Source organism: Bombus pyrosoma, linkage group LG9, assembly GCF_014825855.1.
Source record: "Bombus pyrosoma isolate SC7728 linkage group LG9, ASM1482585v1, whole genome shotgun sequence".
Taxonomy (NCBI): Eukaryota; Metazoa; Arthropoda; class Insecta; order Hymenoptera; family Apidae; genus Bombus; species Bombus pyrosoma.
In genome coordinates, this window is record NC_057778.1 from 14988543 (window position 1) to 15009486 (window position 20944).

The 20944-nt window shown below is 37.6% G+C and overlaps 1 protein-coding gene and 1 long non-coding RNA gene across 18 annotated transcripts in view; one reads left to right on the forward strand and one right to left on the reverse strand.

The window, feature by feature from the left end:
- Positions 1-20944, reverse strand: part of LOC122570599 (CUGBP Elav-like family member 2) — a 358376-nt gene that overhangs the window by 335699 nt on the left and 1733 nt on the right. The gene's annotated exons all lie outside the window — the stretch shown is intronic.
- LOC122570606 lies at positions 9518-20285 on the forward strand. The gene is made up of 2 exons (XR_006317858.1): positions 9518-16510; positions 16649-20285. It is a non-coding gene; the product is annotated as an uncharacterized LOC122570606 (long non-coding RNA).

A 20944-nucleotide genomic window follows, 5' to 3' on the forward strand; every position in this document is an offset into this window, starting at 1 on the left:
GCTAAGAAGCCTATAAAACGAAGCGGGAAGTTTGCATAAATTACAAGAAACGTAGGCTTGACTCGATCGATAGACTCGTCGTAATCCAGTAGAGACAACTCAAAATAATATTGTACATTTGGACTTCTAAATCTATAACATTTTAATTCATAAAACAAATCGTGTAGTTAAGAATCGCACGATTTTTTAAAAACCACGGCTCATCCCAGTTTCCTTATCCAAATCTCCTGGAAACTATTCAATCTACTATGCGTTATACATAAAGTCAAAAGAGCACGAGGTGTTCGATATCGTATGTATTACAGGTAGCTTCGCGATAATTTTCTATCCAGTGCAGCAACGAACCGGGGGAAACTCGAAAATTCAATTTCAGTAATTATCGTAAGTGGATCGGAGGTAATACACGGTTTCCAGGATGGACTCCAATCGAACTTCGCCGATCGAAACTCCAGCCTCGTACGTAACATAGAATTTGTTCGGTGTTTCTTCTCGAAGAGATTGCTCCCATCGTCCGCGATGTTGAACGAACGGGAGGAAAAAAACGACCCGGTGTATTCATTATATCGAACGTCCTCCATCTTTTAATTTCGTCGAAACGTTCGACCTTTTGGCGAATCGCACGCCACTTTCCTTTGTTTTCCTCGAAAACCGTAACGATGGAAGGCTTTCTCTGATTCCAGCAATCAACCGGTTGCCAGAATTGGTCACGCTAATGTAAACGTTGCTTGGTAAACTTTTAGGAGGGTTAAGAATGAAAACGAGCCACAAACACGCGCGACTCCTTCACCATCGTTACCACATTGCTGAAAATCACGACGTTTAGAGAATGTGTGTAGACAATATGGCAAATGTAGACATTTGCGAAAAACTCGTCCTTCCCTATCCTCTGGATTTTTATCCCTTTGGTGCCAGTGAGACTTTAAAAAATACAAAAGAGAAATTTGAGCATCGACAAAGTAACCATCGCTAACAACACGTAAGCGTTTATAAAATCACGTTTGCTACGCGTATCGATCGTAATGGCTGGTTGACAGGTTTCTTTGTCCGTGAATGAACATAAGAATAACGCGCGAATATTGCAGGTAGTTAATCGAAATAGAAAATAAATACATATATATACTTTTATTCTTTCTTAATTCCAAGGTATAATTCAGAAAGTCTGGTTTCATGAAAATCGGCATGTTGACTCAGTCGATGTTTCTTGTACGAGCGATTCGAACCGATTGCTGCGATACCTTCGACCTCGCGTATCGTAGATACGTTCGAACGTCACGTGGACGAAGGACTGGATGCAATTAACCATCGCGACGGTGCCAGCTCGTAAAGCGTTCGTCGGTGCGTGTACACGGTCGATAGGGCGACAGCCGACCGAGAGACAGAGTTCGTTTTGCGAAACTGTCGATAATAATTAACGTCCGTACGAAGGCTCGTCTCTCCTAGCTACGGCGTCGTATGTTTGCGTGCATGGGAAGTGCCTACGGGGAGGACATGCCTGTCGTATAACGAACTTTCCGCGGACGGACTTCAGCTTCGCTGACCTGCCAATAATTATAGACTACGCCATGGGCGCCAAAGGTGTGCGCGATGCTGCAAGAATCCGCTCGATGCAGGCACACACTGACAGATCACCTACCATCTGCCAACAACTCTGATACATTCGAAATTAAAGATTGCTTTGCATTATTCGCTAGGATATGCAGTGACAAATGATCGGTGGCGCTCGAGTAAAGACGCGTAGCGTTTATGCTATTAACACTTTGACTGCCACGTTGGTCATATATGACTGGCCACGGCTTTTCCTGTGACGTCACGGTGGCCATTAGTGACCGGAGCGCTTGAATTTCTTACAATTGTAAAAATCGAATGAAAATTGACAGTTAGGGCATTTTGAATATAATCGATAAATAGAAGATGCTTTGAAATATAAAGTGCCCTATTGAACAATTAAATATTTTTATTAGAACATTAATAAAAAAAAAAAGTGAGAACAAATCTTGCATCTGACGATGCACTGTGTTTGCATCCATATCTTTGAGATGTAATTTACGAATATTATTATAAACACATCTTAGAAAATAATCGTAAATGCTGCTTTATAATCGTATAATTGAAGTTAGAAGTGTGAACATACCTTACTATTATATATAAAATAAGCAAATACTGTTTACTAATATCTTCTACGCGTTTCAACAATATATTTTGGACGTTTTGCTTACAACGAAATAACGAATGCGAATAGTTTGTTGAAATAAACGAAGACTTGTTATAATATGTCGCTATCAACTGTTACCAAGGCGCCACGGTGGTCACCCGTGACCACCAATAAGATAAACGGTCTATTTGTGGAAGAATGTTGTCTTACATAATCAATTTATTATTATTTTGCCATTACATGTGTTATGCCCCGAGGCTTACTATAGGCCGTGTTCCTAATCGTCTCTCTTGGTACTGCAGTGTCGCAGACAGATCGTCTTACATGACCGGCGAGATGTACACAATGTAGCGATAAGCGCATAGTTGTCGTCAAACAGCGAGTTCTAAAAAAACATCGATTCGCCTTCGGTCCGTTATTTTACCTACACAAAAAAGGTGGCATACGTGATCATAGGCGCGAACAGTTGCGAGACCCGAGCGTGGTGGGGGTCGTCTCCAAGAGAAGACAAAGGAAAAAATCGAAGGGCAGTCAGTATCATACGAGGATTCAAACCGAATGTATCGAGAGGTTCAGAGAAATAAAATCAAGGTCGCTTAGTCAAACGAATACTATACTCGAGAAATATTATAAAATCGAGTCGAATTATAATAATAAACTAGTTGCATCATCGTTAAATCTTTTGTAACGCGTTATTTATAATTTTAAATATTGTTAAAAATAGAAGCTTATATTACAGTGTTACAATCATTTGAACTACCTCTGTTATCCTAATCGAAACAGGGGAACGACTGGTTCGTAGCGTCGACTATCAAAATCGTAGCGAGAATTTACGCCTCTCGCTGACGCGTTTCCTCGCGATCGCGTCTCTCCGTGAACGGTAGTAACAATATGCTTTGAATAATAAAAATACTCTCGTGGCGTCCTGAGCGAAACATGTGATTTCGGCGTGGCAGTCAAAGTGTTAAAATTCACGTTTGTTGGAGAGAGTGTCGAATGTACGGATCAATCCATACCAAATCAATCATATTTTCTCATCGACATCTTTTTCAAAATAAAATATAATTTACTGCTTGTGAAATGAGGCGAGAAGGATTTGGTCATTCGCTTCCGTAAAGAAAGAAGAAAAGTTAGGTATATTTATAACTGATAACGAAAGGAGTGAAACAGATATGAATATTGTTCTAAAATGAGAATTTTACCACAGGTTGCGTTTGTAGGAAGATCTGACGACTACGAGCGTGACTGTGTGTACGAAAGTGAATTTTCTGAAGGGTGAACAGCGCGTGATCAGAATTTAAGAAGACTTAAGAGAGCACAGGTTGGTTGAGGATAAAAGTTTTATTAGAGGAAAACAGAGTTACCTTTGTTTACCTGTTTTATTATTTAGGTATATGCTCGATATATGCCATATACTAAAATGTGAAAGTTTTATTTCGATAATTCTGATTCAAAATCACACGAAGGCAATTTACAAATTTAATTTGCATCACTATGTAGGTAAAAGAAATAAAATTTTTCAAAATTTTTGTCGCATTATTTTATACTAATGAAGACTGCCAATATATTGTACTCGTAATCAATTGTAATCAATTGCAATCGTAATCATGCTGGTAAATAATTTTCATCTGTTGATCAACCTTTATTCTTGTAACTTCAATCTTCACAAATTTTCAACACCTGTATACATATTTATGAATCGATTCATTCAACTAGAAGTATTTCTGTCGGAATCGGCCTGATTAGGAATAGATGTAGGGTTAGGTTCTTACTGTAAAGCAGAGCGCGACCTTCGGTACGCAAACAGTTGTAAAATTCAAATATAAACTGCGTACGACAGTCATAGGGAAACCTCTATCCGTGAAACTGAAGTACGTTTGAACGTTGAAAGTAATTTCAATGGATCCACCATCTACTGCACCGGAAGCACCAGCCGTTTGAAAACGATGCAGAACAACATGCGGGAAAAAAGAAAACAAAATACAAGTTCCACGGAAATCCAACGTGTTGAGGGAAACAAAGCGAGAAAAAAGAAGGAACAAAGAGAGAGTTGGGATGAAAAGAGGTAGAAGAATACGACGAAGACTCGCGACGCACGGTTGCATACGTGTTTACGTCAAACATATCCAAGGTAGGTTACACGGCCCACATAAAGGGTTGGATCGCGAGATTATACGATCGTGTCCCTACACGGGTATACGTAAGTACGTAACATCAGCACGGGTTCCCACAGAAATGGGCGAAAGGTATTTTGTTACTAGCAACCAGATAATGCTGAATGTGCTGCACTCGCTGGCACGCGTTATTATGCTACTGCCTGTTGGATGACCACTCTGTGTCACTGATTTCTGCATCGCTCGATACGCTGTTACGTATCGCACGACCAAAACATTGTTTCTTTCAGATGAAATATTCTCCAGAGAGTTTAGGAAACGATGGTAACTGCTTTTTACGCGAAAATTGAATTTAAAACTCGCGTGACTTGAAAAAATAATTTTTCTAACGAGACAATGTGTGGTTTTGCCCTGTAAAGGAGGTAAATTAAATATAAGTTAGAAATAAAACACGGAATTAGTTTGTTTGATGATTGTTATTAGTTGAATCGAGAACACGGCATTCTATATTAACGCGAACGTTAGTGCAACAGAATATAAGTTTATCCAATGCACGAGACACCATTTGCACGCGTAAACAATATGGTTGTGTAAAAATAAAAGTACATATATCGATACAAAACGTGACCAATAAACAATAGCGTATATTTGAAAAACTGTTGGTCAGTCTTTTAGTTCCAGATTTCATTTGTCCTGTTCGCGTATCTTCCGTAAACGAATAACTAGAGAAAAATATGCTGTGTATTTCTAGAGATATGAATACATATGAACTGGTTGCTTTTAAAATACTTAAAATACTCTATGAATTATTCGATAGAAATACTGTAATATTATACATAGTTTTATAATATTTGCGCGTACAAACATTCACGAGGCTTAAAAAAAACATATAGTCGTACCTTTCTGCGAAGTCAGTTTATAATTAAAACGATTTATATTTTTAAAAACTAGGAAATATTTTCGATTAAACTAAAGTAAAGTTTGATCGTTGCTTTGCGAATCTTTCTGTACGTTGGCGGATATTCGCGAAAAAAATTGGATTTCATATGTTGTTCTTTTTTTTTCGTGAAATTGATCCCCCTTTTCGCTAATATCGCAAAGTCCATCCTATTTAATCGAAACGAGTACGTCGATATTTATTTTGAGACGGGAATACGATCCAAGGGGAAAGATTTTTCGTATATCAAACACTATAGTGTACACAGAGTACCTACCATCGAAATGAATGGTCTAACAAAGGAAAAAAAAGACAAAACGAAAAATCAAATATCATTGTTCTAAAACTTCATACAGGGTATATGTCGCGCACAGGTTACATTTTATACATTTCTCTCATTAAAAATGTGTCACCACGCGTATGAAACGGAATGTTCAATTCGAAGCTCGCGTAAAATACGGATTTTAAAAATTCATTCGCTCTTTTCCATTTTCCCCCCTTTTTTGTCATTCATAGCGTCACGCTTTTCACTATTCGTAGCAAGCTGTAAAAAGAGCTGTCTTTTTAATATGCGTTGAGTGACAAGCATGAAAGACCTACGAAATGTCCTAGAATTAAACGATCAAACTGTGCCACCGGCTACTATGAAATGAAGTAAGGAAAGAAAGTTAGGCGTAAATACCGTTTCAAAAATTCACTCATTAAAACGATTACGATTAGGTGACGTAAATTATAGTTCTGCTTGAATTTATATTCGGTGTATTCAATTTGTTTTCGTTGTTTATTTTTGACATGTAAAACTTTCAATACAAAATACATATGCGTATTTCTACGAGAAAAAGTCTTTAAAAGAATGAATTCAAATTACTCGTGCGAGATTTATTTCTAAAAAATTAAAAAAAGATAAAATGGAAATACTTGCAACCTATTCTCAACATGCTTTCCTACAACTTAATATTTCTTTTAGAATTGATTTTTATAATGTGTACTGTATACAGCGTTCAAACTACCTTGCCTAATCTACATTTATAATTAATATCGATTAATTATCATTAAAATGGTACGGTAGAATTAAAGGTACATAATATAAAAAGATCTCGGAATTTATATAGATGGGATCGTAAGTGACGCAGTAAACAAGAGAAAATGTAAAATGACGAACGTATATCAATTAAAACTTATATATACATGCAAAAGTTTTCATTTTTAATATCACTAAAAAGTAAATTTTCACATAGAGCAACTCGAGTGTAACACTTACATCTTGCTTATGTTGTTATTATTTACGACATATACGTTATATTTTTATAAGCATAAGTGAATAATCAAGACTCGAGTACAAGCAAACTTTGTCTCCTAAATATAAATATCTTACAAAATCTAGAAACAAACTATTGACATCCGATATAAGCAAAAAACGGTAATACTGGATGACAGAGGTGCATGAATCCATTTCACTTTTCCACATTCACAGTTGTAATAGTATATGTGCGAGCGTTTACCCCTGAAAAAGCACTGCTCGGAACGAAATGTGACCTGGTGTCGTTATCCCTTGTTAGTTATAACGAGTCGGGTTGACGTATGTTCGTTACACGCTTACAAATTAGCTGCGTCGGAGGAGAAAACGGCCAATTCGCGTACATGCGCGTACTTGCATCTCTGTACATATAGTGCCTGAATATTTTTGCCTAGAAAGAAGTTTCAAGTCAGTGTAAGCGTAAATCAATTATCCAAAAAATTGACGAATATACAGGAATAATTTTAGGTTATTTAAACATCGACGAAACTCTTTATTTCTTAATTAATCCAATAAAACATTTTTTCAAAGTTAACAAATATCTGTTCTATATTTTACAAAAGGAAACAATTAATTCCTTTCACTCGCATCTAAAATATAGTACACAAAAGGAACAGCATTTTTAACAAATTAAGGTTAAGAAGTTTCCTCTTAAAAAGATATCAACAGGTATAAGAGAACGTTTCGGGCAGCTATAATTCAAGAAGAACATAAATGGCCTAGTTTTTTCACAAGCACGGAGAACTTTTGAATAAAGCGAGGATTTCATATTCGGAATATCGAGCGTAAAACCAGCACCGTCCGTAATCTAAATATGTAGTCTGGGACTATTTGGCATATTCTTCTATGTGCAGTCAGGAGTTATGATTAAGATACAAGCAACAGAGGCAAGCATCCTGGAAGGGATTACACGAGAACATGTATAACAGAACACTCTATATTTCCGTTTATTCGTCTGTAATTTCGTTTACTCGTGAACAGTGCTCACATTACCGTTATCAGGTGCTTTCTTTCTAAACGGCAAATATACAAAGAAGATAAATCAGTAAAATATTTTTTATGACAAGTTGCACGGTATTACACGATAGAGAGAATGCCTACAAGTTTAAAACTATAATAAAATAGTAGCTTTAAACAAATTTTAATTTATATATAATACATATTCATATAATTGTAACTTGAAAATCATAGGTCGTTTCAATCTCAGCTATCAACCTAACAACCTGCCAAGCTATTACCGTGCTGAACGCTATAAAGGTCTCAAAGTTATCCAGCTCGTATATCTAATCAGATTTACATACTTAAATTTTGTTCTGTAGTATATAAGCTGTGTGCCTGTAGATACTTATTACATCAAACAAAATGGTTGACTCGTTGCCTAAACCTTTTCCCACAATTTGACAAACGCTAAAAGACTGCCCGTTCTTCAATCAGCTTTTTTCTAACGCCTGGTGCAGAGAAACAAGAACCAAAGTAAGATATAGACATTATGATCAAAGAGGCAATTAAAATTACATTATCAGTTCCAGCTATACAATCAAGTTAATAGAAATGAAATTGACTCGTTATAATTGTAAACTAAATAGAACGCAAGCGTATCTACGCTGTGCAACTTATTTTTCACTGGAATCGCGACAGAAATACCATGCAAAAAGAGGACTGATCGCGAGCGAAAGGGCACGCAGATACATACGACCAGCAATACGAGAATCTAGATAGGTTTACACAGGTCTCTCACTTCAAATATTTCCGTCGAAGCAAAAGAGCGCTCGAAACCGAACCTTTCCGCCTCATCGTCTGTTTTGCTCACTTTCGTTTTACGTCTTTCCTCTTCTTCGCGATCACATCGCTTGATATTTATCTTATTCCCCTTGTTACAGGCGAATTTTCGTTCGTCTGACGTTGCAAAACCTTTCGATTTCTAGGCAAAGCGATGCTTTTTCTATTTGCATGCTCGACTGCGGGATCAAACTGCGAGCAAGTTTCTGATGGAGTTTGTAACGGACGCGGAAAAGAACGACCTGTTTGTTATATAGCTCCGTCTACGTATTGCTTCAGAGACTTATAAACGAATAGAGTGGGAGTAAAAGCCTGTGTACAAGCAGGTTTTGAACTTACAATATCGCAATACATTGAAATGCATCCAAATACGATAGATGGGCTAAATTGCATCAAAATAACACCATGAAACATAATATATAAAAAAGTATGAAAGACGGAAAATAAATAAGATTAAAGCAGGTGTACGTACAAAATTGACATAACGTGACGCCTCTACTTAATTTCAAATTAATCTAACGTTTATCTTATGCACGTGATGATTAGACGTTTTTAATTATTATCATTTCAGTTTCATTTCTCCTTGCGACTGCTTTATATATGGTATTTAAATGATGTACGATTTTAATCTATCAATTTATAAGTCAATTTCAATATAATGCAGTATTTTATTTTACATTAAGCCATGAATAAAATGTAAAGAGATTTTTCTTTATCAACCATTTCACAAAACAGATACATATTTTTATTGCCATCTTATCACAAGATTTACTGCAAAAGAAGCTAGATCAATTCATCGAAATCAACATCGTCTAGGGTTTTGTGGTTGTTTCTGTTAACAGAAAAAGCTATTCTAACTCGGTAACTATTCGCTAAAAAACATAAAATACCCCTTGAACTTTATCAAAGTTAACTAAAAGATAAAAAAGAGAATAAAACAAGGGAGGAACAACCAAACGCAAACGTTATTACGATCGCTAGCGACTTCGAACGTTTTCTGTGGCCAGCATGCAATCAGAACGAAGCCAATGGTCCGTGGAAAATGCAACGCTGCACGAACAAGCCAGTTGCACGAGTCCTGGTGATTAGGTTAACGCGAGCACAACTTTCTTTCTTTGTGACTCGGCCTCGTTTCTTTTTCTTCTTCTTCTTCTTCTTCGTGTCGTTTCACCACCCCCTCTCCAAAGGCAATGAAACTACTTAACTCGAGCTTCTATGATCTGCGAATCTTATTAATTAGTTAATCGATAGAGATTTACGATCAGATAAGCGAGTAGTTTAGAACAGTTTTAGAAAAGTGATTTAGTGCTACTACAATTTTGATGATCTTGACCGATCAAATGCTTCGATTTCTACCGGAATTTGCAGGCAGCGCGCGAAATTCGAGAAGAATCGAACAACATGACTCGAGGAGAAAATGGACAGAATCGCTATCGATATTGTACGGTGAGAAAACGGGAAGAGAAACAGTAACGTAATGGTATTCGAGCGATGCAGCAAAATAATTAGAGAGAATCGTTGAATAGACGCTACGTCTCATTAGTACGAGTACCGATAAAAAAAAAAACAGGCCGACCCTTGCTTACTGAAACGAGAGAAACAGAAAGAAATAACGGACCAATTACGGCATTGAACCGACTCTGGAATCAGTAAAATCAATCAGAAAAAATCGTTCTAAGCAATATACACAAACACGAAGTTATACGAACAGTCGTACCTGTTTTAATCGCGTATGTACATTAATATCCATTTAATCTCTTCGATACGAACGTTGGGCAGCCACCAAGTGCATTCCCGAACGGTTAACATCGACAATCGCTATTGAAATTAGGCAAGTTGCTGGAAGTGGACACTCGAATTTTCTGTCTTGACATTTTCTTGAGATGGAGGGGGAAGGAATGAGTAATTGGTAAATGCATGATTTGAAGAACGAGAAGTTCTAACGCCTACGTATTAATTAGCGAGAAGCCGTGAGATGACCACGCGCGACATTCGAGGGTAGGTAAGAAAATAATAAAGCGCATGAGCTTGAGGAAACGAAAAAAAGGTAAATTAATTCAAAGAAACTCCGCGTCTTTGGGTTTCCGTTGGTTATAAACAGTCATCGATTATTTAAACTATTTCTAAAGACTCGATGGCTTTATAATCGTACCGTTGCGCTGCAACAATAATTAAAATAAAACATTCGTAATACAATATGAAAATCTTATTCGAAGGAATCAGTAATTTTTGCGAGCACATAGCCTCGCGATTTCGACAATAAATTCATATATACATTTCGTAGACGCAAATTTATGAAAACTTTCTCGTGTTTGCGATGCGTAAAATTTATATTCGTTAATACAGTCAACAGTTGAGAAACAGTTGAAAGTTGAAAATATCGGTGAAAAATTATTCGACACAGAATTTCTGACGAGTGATTTATTAGATATAATATCTAGTATTGTATATGCGAGACAGCAATGGTCTCGCAGAACGAATTCAGACTTTCGTTCGTGTGTTCGTTTCGTGTACACTTGCAGTGGGAGCCTCTAAAAATATCATTGTTACAATATGCAGCGGATGTGGATTATAAACGAGCGTTTTACAAGAGGATAAATCGTGAAATTTTATGTTACTCGTCCGAACAACGTCGCTAGTATCTTCGCTAAGTTCGTGCTCGAGTTTAATTCGTTTCCAAATTTCATGATCGTGTATGACATATAGTCTTAATGTTCTAGTAGAATAATTATAATTATTACTACTTAATTTTATTACTATTATTACTTCTATTCCATCACAACATTTTCCACACAAAATCAGATAAGGTATTTCGTTGAAATGTCCGTCGACGTATACCACAAACTCGTAGGTTACATAATTGATACCTAATCAACAACAAACAATTGTATCGATCTCGAACGCACTGTTACAAAGGTATTCGAGAACGAGATAGCAAGCGTTGCTTCTAGAATTTGCAAGAACGGCCGTTGGTTTGCGTGTCGCTTAGTAAGCACTTCTGCGTGAGAACCGAGCGTGCTCGCGTGTGTAATGGAATATCATCAGTCGCGCGATACGTTTCGAAGTATCATTCAGAAATTCCTGCGATAATATTACATTTACGATCGACAACGTGACGCCACGTGTATGACAAAGATCGAAACGAAACGATATCCAGAGACCAAAAGGGAGGGAAAAAGAAAGAGAAAGAAGGAAAAAGAGAGGAATAGAGAGGAGACAAAGACAGGACTAGGCAAGTGGAGTGAGAAAGAGGGAGAGGGAGATACGATCCAGTTTCAATCCTTTTCTAAACGGTACGAAATGAAACGAATATTCCGTACGGCTTGTGCGTTCGCGATCTTGCGTCGTTGCGGCGCAGCGGGTTCGTTCATAATTACTGGCAGGCTGAAAACTGAAATCGAAAGAGGCGGAACGAAATTAGTAACAATAACGTTAGCCTGCGGCACGGAACGCTGTAACGAGCGCTTTCACATGGGGAACAAAGGAGGAACCGAGCTTCGATTTCGCTCGTTGCCGAGGGAAAGAGGGAAAATACATACGCGCGCGCGCGCGTTAAAGTCAGAAAGAGATGGAGAATCAGAAAGAGAAAGAAGGGAGGCAGACGGTTGAAAGAGAGAAATCGAAAAGCAAAAGAAAAAAAAGGGCCAAGCAAAAAGAATCGCGGAGAAGACTCAAAAACTCGGTGGCTGCAATCCGCAATCCCTGGCCGAACATTCTCTTCCTCCCTATCTCGCTCTTCGATTCGAGCTAACGTAAGCGCTTTCACGTGGGAAACCAAGTGGTTCGGCCGCGTTTGTAGTCAGACATCGCCAGTAGAATTTGCGCGCACACTGCTAGACCGCAAGTCACCGTTGCTTGTCGCGCGCTAGCGATAGACATGCTTGCATTTTTCAGCACCTTCAGCGATTCCACCGTTCTGCTACGTTATCTATACCGAAACCTTCCACTTTCCCCTAACGTTCGCCCTCATTTTTCTGCACGCCTTTCGCTGAATCATTTTTCCCCCTTTTTGATCATTTTCTCTCTCTGTCTCTCTGTGTCTACCTCTTTTTCGCTTTTTCTTTCATGCTATTTGGAAGAGATGCGAACGTCACGTTTCTGTAAAAGGAGCATCTTGTTTCAGAATTCGAGGTGAAATATTTTGATTGTTCTTGTGGAAAAAATTCTTTTGTTTCGAAATGAGCACACTTTTGGGTTAAAATTTTGGAAACGCTTCTATTTTCAATCTCTATTCTGGCATTTTTGTAAGAGCGAAAAAGCAGTATTATAAAGCAGTTTCAATGAGAAGTTAAATTACGATTATTTATATTAACCCTTTCAATAACAAATTTTTGATGCATTGCGTGGCAGGGGTTCAGATGCATTCTAAAATGTGGAGTTCGATGCTATTAGCAGCGTAAAAATTGATTCCGGACACGTTCAACGAAAGATTCGTACATTGTAATTTCACATCTGTAAAAAAGGATATTGTGTCGTTTGAAATTTCTATCGGCTACATCGGCGTGGTATTTTAAATTCGCTACGAACGGATTTGCAAAATACGACACGGCAAGGAAAAAGAGTCACAGGATAACGATACGCGAATAATATCAGAATTTATAATGCGACGTTTACAAAATATTTCACGAGCGCCGGCCAATTGAGTATTACACAGCACGCAAACGCGCCAATGCTGGTCTCTATTTGAATATTAAACGAAATCTTTGTTTCCGGTTTAATTAATAAATTTCAACGTCGATTTATAATTCACAATCTGTACAGCCAAATAGAAGCATGGCTGGCCAGGGAAAATTACCGTGTTACTCGAACGTAATTCGAAGGACTGACTGCCGATCGATAAATCGTAACGAGTCTGTATGCGTGAGTTTTCAATGTATGAGAAATAATCATCTCGATGAAATATTCGATGGAAATTATCGTTGTTACGCGAGGATATTTTCTATAATTAGGATATAATATCGTTGAACGTTATAAAATCACCGATATAAGAAACTCGTTTCTACAGTCATAAAGAGGAAGTTGTTTATTCAATTACGTTATTACACTTAAATATCATTTACAGTGCATGCCGATTATAAGAAATCTCTCTCCACATCAACTTTCTAATTATTATTAAATAGTTTAATTACGTATACATGTACAGATGCATTATCGATGAAAGAAATATTAACACGATAGTATCTAATTACGGTTGCGTAATACTTCTCAATGATTAAATAGAAAATATCATGTCTAACCGCAAACGTACAATTACTTTTCTATTATTATCTGTTGTCGATGTATTAAACATACATATACAGGTTTAACATTGTTCACGTTATCATAACACATTGCAATCATTTGTAAATAAATAACGTCTCATCGTACTCAAATTTTTAATTAAAGCTTCACCAAAAAATCCGCTTCTGTCGTCGAAATTAACACTCGCACACTGAGAAAACCATAGGGACGGACGCTCGTTATAGTCAGCGCGAAACCGTAGAACGAGCTTCATGGTTCGTGATCAACGATTCTCACGCTAGATTGGTCACATGCGTGAAAATTGAGACGCACCGATACTTTTTCCATTAATTTATGAAAGTGGAACCGGAAAGCTGTCGAAATCATAGAAATGGAAATAACACCGTGATTTTTATTTTGCACCGAAATGATCATTTCCCATTTCGACTAAATTGCGAGTTCTTTTATTACTTTGGCTTACAGCTACCATAACCGACGCTATGCAGCCCTATGAAAATGTCCACATTAAAATCTATATCGCAACACGACCGCCCATCCATCGATCCAGGAAAACTAATTAACTAATTTTCTATGGTTTACTTCATTCCTCGCCCGCCTCCTGTTGTTGCGTATATGTGCGTGTGTATTGCGACCCAGTGTTCTCGCCACTTTCCACGTTGCTCTAAACAAGGTTCGAAACAGGTTTTTGCTGGTTAACGATAACCAACGACGGCAGAAGTTTACTCTCCTCGGACCGGAACGTACCATTAAACTTTACGCCGCCACGAGAATCGTGCGCAGCTTCGACACGTTATGTTTTCAACTTAGATTTATCGACTAACCGACGACTGTTGCAGAAATAATCGAGAAATTGTTCCTCGATTTCTTCCAAGATCGGTGTACCGTTCAAATGGTATGCCACTTGATTAACGACTTTTTGTTTTCCTCGAAAAATCCTCCGTTTTTCTGTCAGAAGTCACGCGTGCGGGTGAATCGAACAGCGATCGAGTAAGCTACTTAACACGTATTTAGAGGTTTTAATTCAATATTTTTCCAATATTTCAAAAACATCCTATAGAATCCAGTGACTTTCCACGTCAAATAGGAATAACTAATTGTTGTTCGGTGGTCGCGAGGTTTTTCAGGGACGACTAGGGCAAAGGTCGTGGACGTCGATATTTGTGAGTATGTATGTAGCAATCGACACAATTGGAGCAGCTTCTGCGTTCATGTACACGTCAGAACGCATTATTGCTTGGCATTCGGCGTTTGCTTTTATGTAACGCTGTTGTTTTTTTGCAAGTGTTCTTTTACCATCTAAATAGAGAGAGCGCGAAACGTGCGGCCGTCACTGACGCCGAAACCGATACACAAACGGCAGGCGTTTTACATCTGCATAGCATACCGACGCGCAACCCAGCGGAACACTCCTTTTCTTCTGCTTTTTTTATCTTTGGCCTCGAGTCCGTTCCGATATCGCCACTTTTGCTGTTCGATTATAGCACGAGCTGGCGTTTCTTGTAAACGCGTTCGATTTGATCGCGCGGCTCCCACGCGCTTACAATTGGACTCGGGCCAGGCTATGCGCGTTATCGTACTTTACACGCTGCTCTTTCATCAACTATGAGTCACTGCTCTCTGGCATGCACTTCTGTCTCTCTTCCTATTTCCCTCAACCTCCATTGTGCTGTAGAGTATGATATACGATGATCGATAATCCTAATAATTGTTTTTAACAACTAAAGTACAATATTCCAAAATGTTTTCTTAAACCTACAAATGTATCGTTATAATTGCTCAATAACATCGCTGTTCTAATACAAGAAGAAAACATAATTACTCTTTGTTGAAGTAATTTACAAGATGCAAACGCTTCTGCGGCGCAAACACCATTGTTGAAAGTAGAATGCGGAATAATCGAAAACAAAGGACCTGTATGTATTAGCATGACACGAGCATGAGCGAAACACATGATACATTCGTAGCATCGCAAAATACTCGCACGTGTTACAATTTTATGCAATTAATTTCGACACAGGTTCTGTCTCTCAGTCACAGGCCGTTAAGGAGTTAATGATATACATATATTCCTTCTCATCATCTTCCGAAATTTCTTACTACACCAGATTTGAACTTTTTACAACGGCTCTTGTACTTCTCTTAGCGAATACCACAGTGATTTTACTTTTGAACTTTGAGAAATGTACGAACCTGTTACACGTGTACGCACGTTGGGTCAAATACTAGGAGCTTCGGTACATTATTTTGTCCTGTAATAGATTCTAAAAAGATATCCTTCGTTTATAAGTCGTTAGTCGGCAGGACTTTGAATATCGTACTGCATCTTCAACTTTTGTAGAATTTATCTTTTAAACGAATTTCGTGTCTTTGATCAGTGACCTTTCAATCTCTTTTACTTTGTGACCTCCTGACAATTTTCTGGTTCCAATCATTTTCTTATTTTTCACGAGAGCTGGTCACAACAGGTCACCGTTTTAGTTTCAAGTTTCAACATACGTATTTACATTGCAGTTCGTTTACTAATAAAACATTTTCACGTGACATTCGATGTCAGAAGCATGAGTTGGAAAAATATAAATTGAATCCACCGTGAATTTAAATATACGATAATATATCGACTTTTATTACAAAAAAAGATATAGTACATCCAACGTGCTATTTAAACAATTTCATTCAGAACATTGCATAAAATAATATAATATTATTGTGTCAGTTGCTTGGATTATCTTGACGAAATTTCACGACCTAATAATAATTTCGATTATTTCGCTGCGTCATGTCAACAAATGCTACTTTGTTAATGCCGTAAAACGTCAATTATCTAGATATCAACTATTCGAACATCGATTATCTGGACTTCCAATTATACGGGCGTTGCCTCTCTGACTCCCGATTATCCGAGACATGTAATCAGAGATTCTTGTACATGTAGGTCACCAAGTCGAAAATCTACTCCTTGTGTACACGCAGAACCTTCCTTACATTACGCAGTACGTAGTATACGCTATAGTATCGATATACAAATGCTTTTGACAGTATATAGATATTCATAACAAAAAAAAAACAAATATTTTTAACATACTATATTTTAAGCAATCCAATGGTAAATACAGCTATACATTTTACAGGAGAAGAAGGTTTTAGGAGAAATAATTCTCGGAAAAATTCAATTATTCCGAATGCGTTTGAAATATAAACGAATTTCTACGTCGTAAGTCTATTTCAATAATACACCATATGTGTTCGACGCTTAAAATAATTTCAAGTGCCTTCCTCAATGCCAGTTAAAGTAAATACACTGCAGATACCAAAAGCATAGAATGTCGTCGAACGTCGTTTAATCGCACAAATTGATATTCTTATTCAAAATTATTGTAACATAATATTTGAAAAGGAATTAGAATAAATAATAACGTTAAAGAAATATATTATATTTCTCTGCATGAGCATATACGTTATTCAACGAACTGGAAAGGAAAGTGGTAAAGCGTATGTTTTCTTTGATTCAGTTAAACTATTCCCCTGCTATTACGATACGAGATGACAATAGCATCGTTTAGCGAAAAATTATTCGCTTGAAGCAGCATTTCGTACCAAGTAGGTGTAATCGTATCGAAGTTAACTTGGAAAAATAAACGTATTACATCATTTCAAACGATGCAAGTAAAATCACACAAGATTGAACAAAAATTACAGTTGCATTCGCATCGTAAAGCCTTGAATAAAACGCGGAGAAGGGAAACAAGTTTCCTATCCATTATCACGACGAGCATGTTGCAACGTCATTAGCGTATAATTTCATTCCGTGTTGTATAATTGCATAGCATAATTGTCGACGACGGAAAATCCTCCGCGATACTCTAATAATGCGCAAACTTCTCGTCTATATGAAACGAACCTTGTCTTCCTCGTGTCTACCGAGTCGTCCCATTCATAACGAAATGAGAACTATCGTCGTAAAAACTGACCCACAATATCGTAATACATACATACATTCATCTGTAAATGAGGAAAATTCCTTTCTGATTTTACCTTGACGATGAATATATCGCTACGTACTCGCTCATAGCGCACGTCAGGCATGTTGATTGTAAAATAATAGTATAGTATAGTGTGTAGTGTGTATTGCTGGAAAGAAGACTAGCGTAAGGAATGCGGATCTGATTGCTTATTTTATGTAGGCTGAATGTGATTCAGAATCCGTGTATTGGCCGAAAATGTCACGTATACGAACAAGACAATACTTACAACAACGTGTGACGGTAAACAATACAAAGTAGAACAATACCGTCCTTGCCCCTATGCCGGCCAGCTAGTTTTCTTTTCAGCAATGCACAACGCATTACATAACATATACAAAAAATGCATTACCGCTTATGAGCAGAAAATGTTTATGCAAATTCATATTTTACGAACGTATTCAACGACTCGCTATTTCATATCGTTTATAACACAGTTATTTTCGTCCGATTTCTAATTCTGGGTTCCCATAACGGTAATTGACACGTGAATGGCGGATGTCTGATAAGAGTTACGAAAGAATGACCTCGCGTACCATAACCTCTTTTATAACTTAACTGATAGTATTGTGAAATAATAATTATTATAAGTGAATAGTGGAGAAGCTTGAATAGATCGACTGGTATATAAAGTCATCGTATAACAAGATTTATAATTAACGCGGAGCGAAATAAAATGATCTATCTACGATCGTAAGTCCTTCGATTTCTACATAGATTCCACTCATCTGCAATATAAAAAACTGGCGGTATTAGATTCTAATTAAAAATAATAATTCTAAACGTGTAATTCTAATAGAAGAATTCTCTAATTCGAAGTGATTATGAAAGCTGCCCAAAAACAACGCAAACCCTTATACGGCGGTAGGTTGTACATATACGCTTGTGGATAACGAGCTTAAGAGAAAAGCTCGCACGCGAAGGGATTGAAAGAAGAAAGAGCATGAGTCAGCCACTCGTTCCTTTTCCCGGTACAGACACCTTCTCGAGAGTTCGTGTCCAGACCCGTTACGTCGAAAGAACAAGACGCCTTCGAAGATGCAGCTACTCCGTGAAAACATATCGCAGCTTTCCTGGCCTGGTCTCTCGGTCAAAAGCTCTCGCAGAAGACAATTCGCTTCCACTTTGCTGTATCGTTTCTCGACACCGCACCGCGGCAAAGACGCCGAGAATAAATCCACGATACCGATTTGTCGCCAGTGCCTGGTGATTTTGGCACGAGGCTCACGTGCCACGATAAAGCGACGTGCCGATCGGGACAAAGACGCCGGAACAGCGTTTTCTCCAGTAGCCACCGCACGTTCGACAACCCGACGAATGTCGTAAGCTCGCTCTGTTCTTCAAATTCTTTTCCTTTTATTTCCTCCTGTTTCCTTCCCTTTTCTCCCTTTTCTGTCGCGGAAGATATTATGGTTTGTAGATCGCGTACGCACGAAGAGAATCGAAATTTGCTCCGAGATCTTTTTCAGATTTATTTATCAGACTCGTTTGAATATTTCTGTTAACCCTTTTTAATGATTCCGCGAGAATGGAATGCTACATTGTAAATGTATACTGCAGATCTAAAAAGCAAACTTGTCATTACTTATTGTCAAATTTAAAAACTTGCTTAAAGATTCTCTAATGCCGCGTTATTGGGGATTATTTTCAAACATTGTTTTTCAGATAATTATATAAAATAGCTTTATATATTACATTATTTGAAATTCTCTCGAAATCTGCTTCATCGCTGTGCGTACAACTCGACAGTAGACGAACTATTTTCTTGCAACAATTTCAGTTAGGAGTATCAATTGATGCGTGACCCCGAACTTATGAACGCTGACGTACAATACAATACCACGAGTAATTATTCGAACGGGTATATGTTTGCTATTTATCATTGGAGAGCCCGTATCTCCGATTATGAATTTGTATAATTCAAACCGCAAAAATCGACAAAGAGAAATGCTGCTTCCTTTATTATGAAAAATGTATGGTGTCGATCAGTGCAATTAATGATCATGTTTATCGTTAAAGGCGTTAAGGCAGATTCGGAGAAATATTAATTTCAAGTAGTGATATTTTTCGTATCGAATAAGTATGTTTGAAACTTTATGGCAATTCGAATCATCACGCGTGACCCAATTAATAGTCCTTGAATCAAGAACGTACAGATTCTGCTTGATTTTACGTGGCGCAGGCATACCATCACAGCCAAGCTTTATCTTTCGGGAATCAAATCGTCGGTTCAAGAAACAATCTTTCTGCCGCAATAAAATTACAATTCGCTGTTTTTTTCAACGAATAACTGAATCTTTATACGGTTTAATTTAAGAACGATAAACAGATGATGGCGATGTCTGGGTCATTTCTGACCAGTACAACTTCCTACATGCAATTCCATTGTTAAATATGTAAAGATAGGCTATTACAGCTACTATTTATAGAACTTTACTCAAAGATTTATCGATTATCATTCTCGTTACCTAACGGAAGCTATGTAACTGTCGAAATTATAAATCTAAAGAAACTAAACTACACGCAACGAGATGCGTAGAATCATAAAATATTACGAAAAAATTATGAAAGATATATAGTCGACCGTCGTATAACGGGGAGATACGTTTCGCGTTATATGAAGCAGCGTCATATACGATAATATGCGTTATACGAATCACATGTATATATTATATATGGATTATGGAGATCCATTGTACTAGAACATAACTAGAAAATTTATAATAAATCGAAAGCTGGATACAAATTTTTCTCTTTTAGATTTTAACTTTAACCACTTACTATTATTCATTTCGTATAATATGTATATTTCACGTTTTGCATATTTTGCGAATTTTATTGTTAATGCGTCCCTTTCATATCTTTGTTCGTATCCTTTATTTCGTTGGGGATCTGAAACGATCCAATCAGCCGAGGGTTAAACGTTGCAACAATCGGCTATTTGTATTTGGCTCGTTAGACGAACGATAATTCACGCCCGCCATTACGCAACTTAAAAAAAACCAACAAATGCACAGTACTGCCAAACGAAACAAACTGCGAAACAGCGAACGCATTTGACACGTGACGCAAACCATTGACAAATTTTCGTAACAAGGATCGTTGTCGAAACGTGTCGAGCAGCAATCTAATAATATCGATACCGTTTCGACTATATGCGATCCACGCAGCCATGTCGTACAACCGAAACTTCAAGGCCATCGAAATCGCGCGTACGCTGGTAGAAGCGATCATAATATGCTTCGATCGAAGAATTCATACGGCGTTGATAATCGCGAATCGATATCGAGCAATGAAAACAGTGAAACAGTGGAAATCGGACGTTGTAAAACTGTAACACGCGATACGACACGTTGACCGGCTTAAATTGCGAAAGCGTGCAACAGCCAGTCAAGGTGAGAAGGC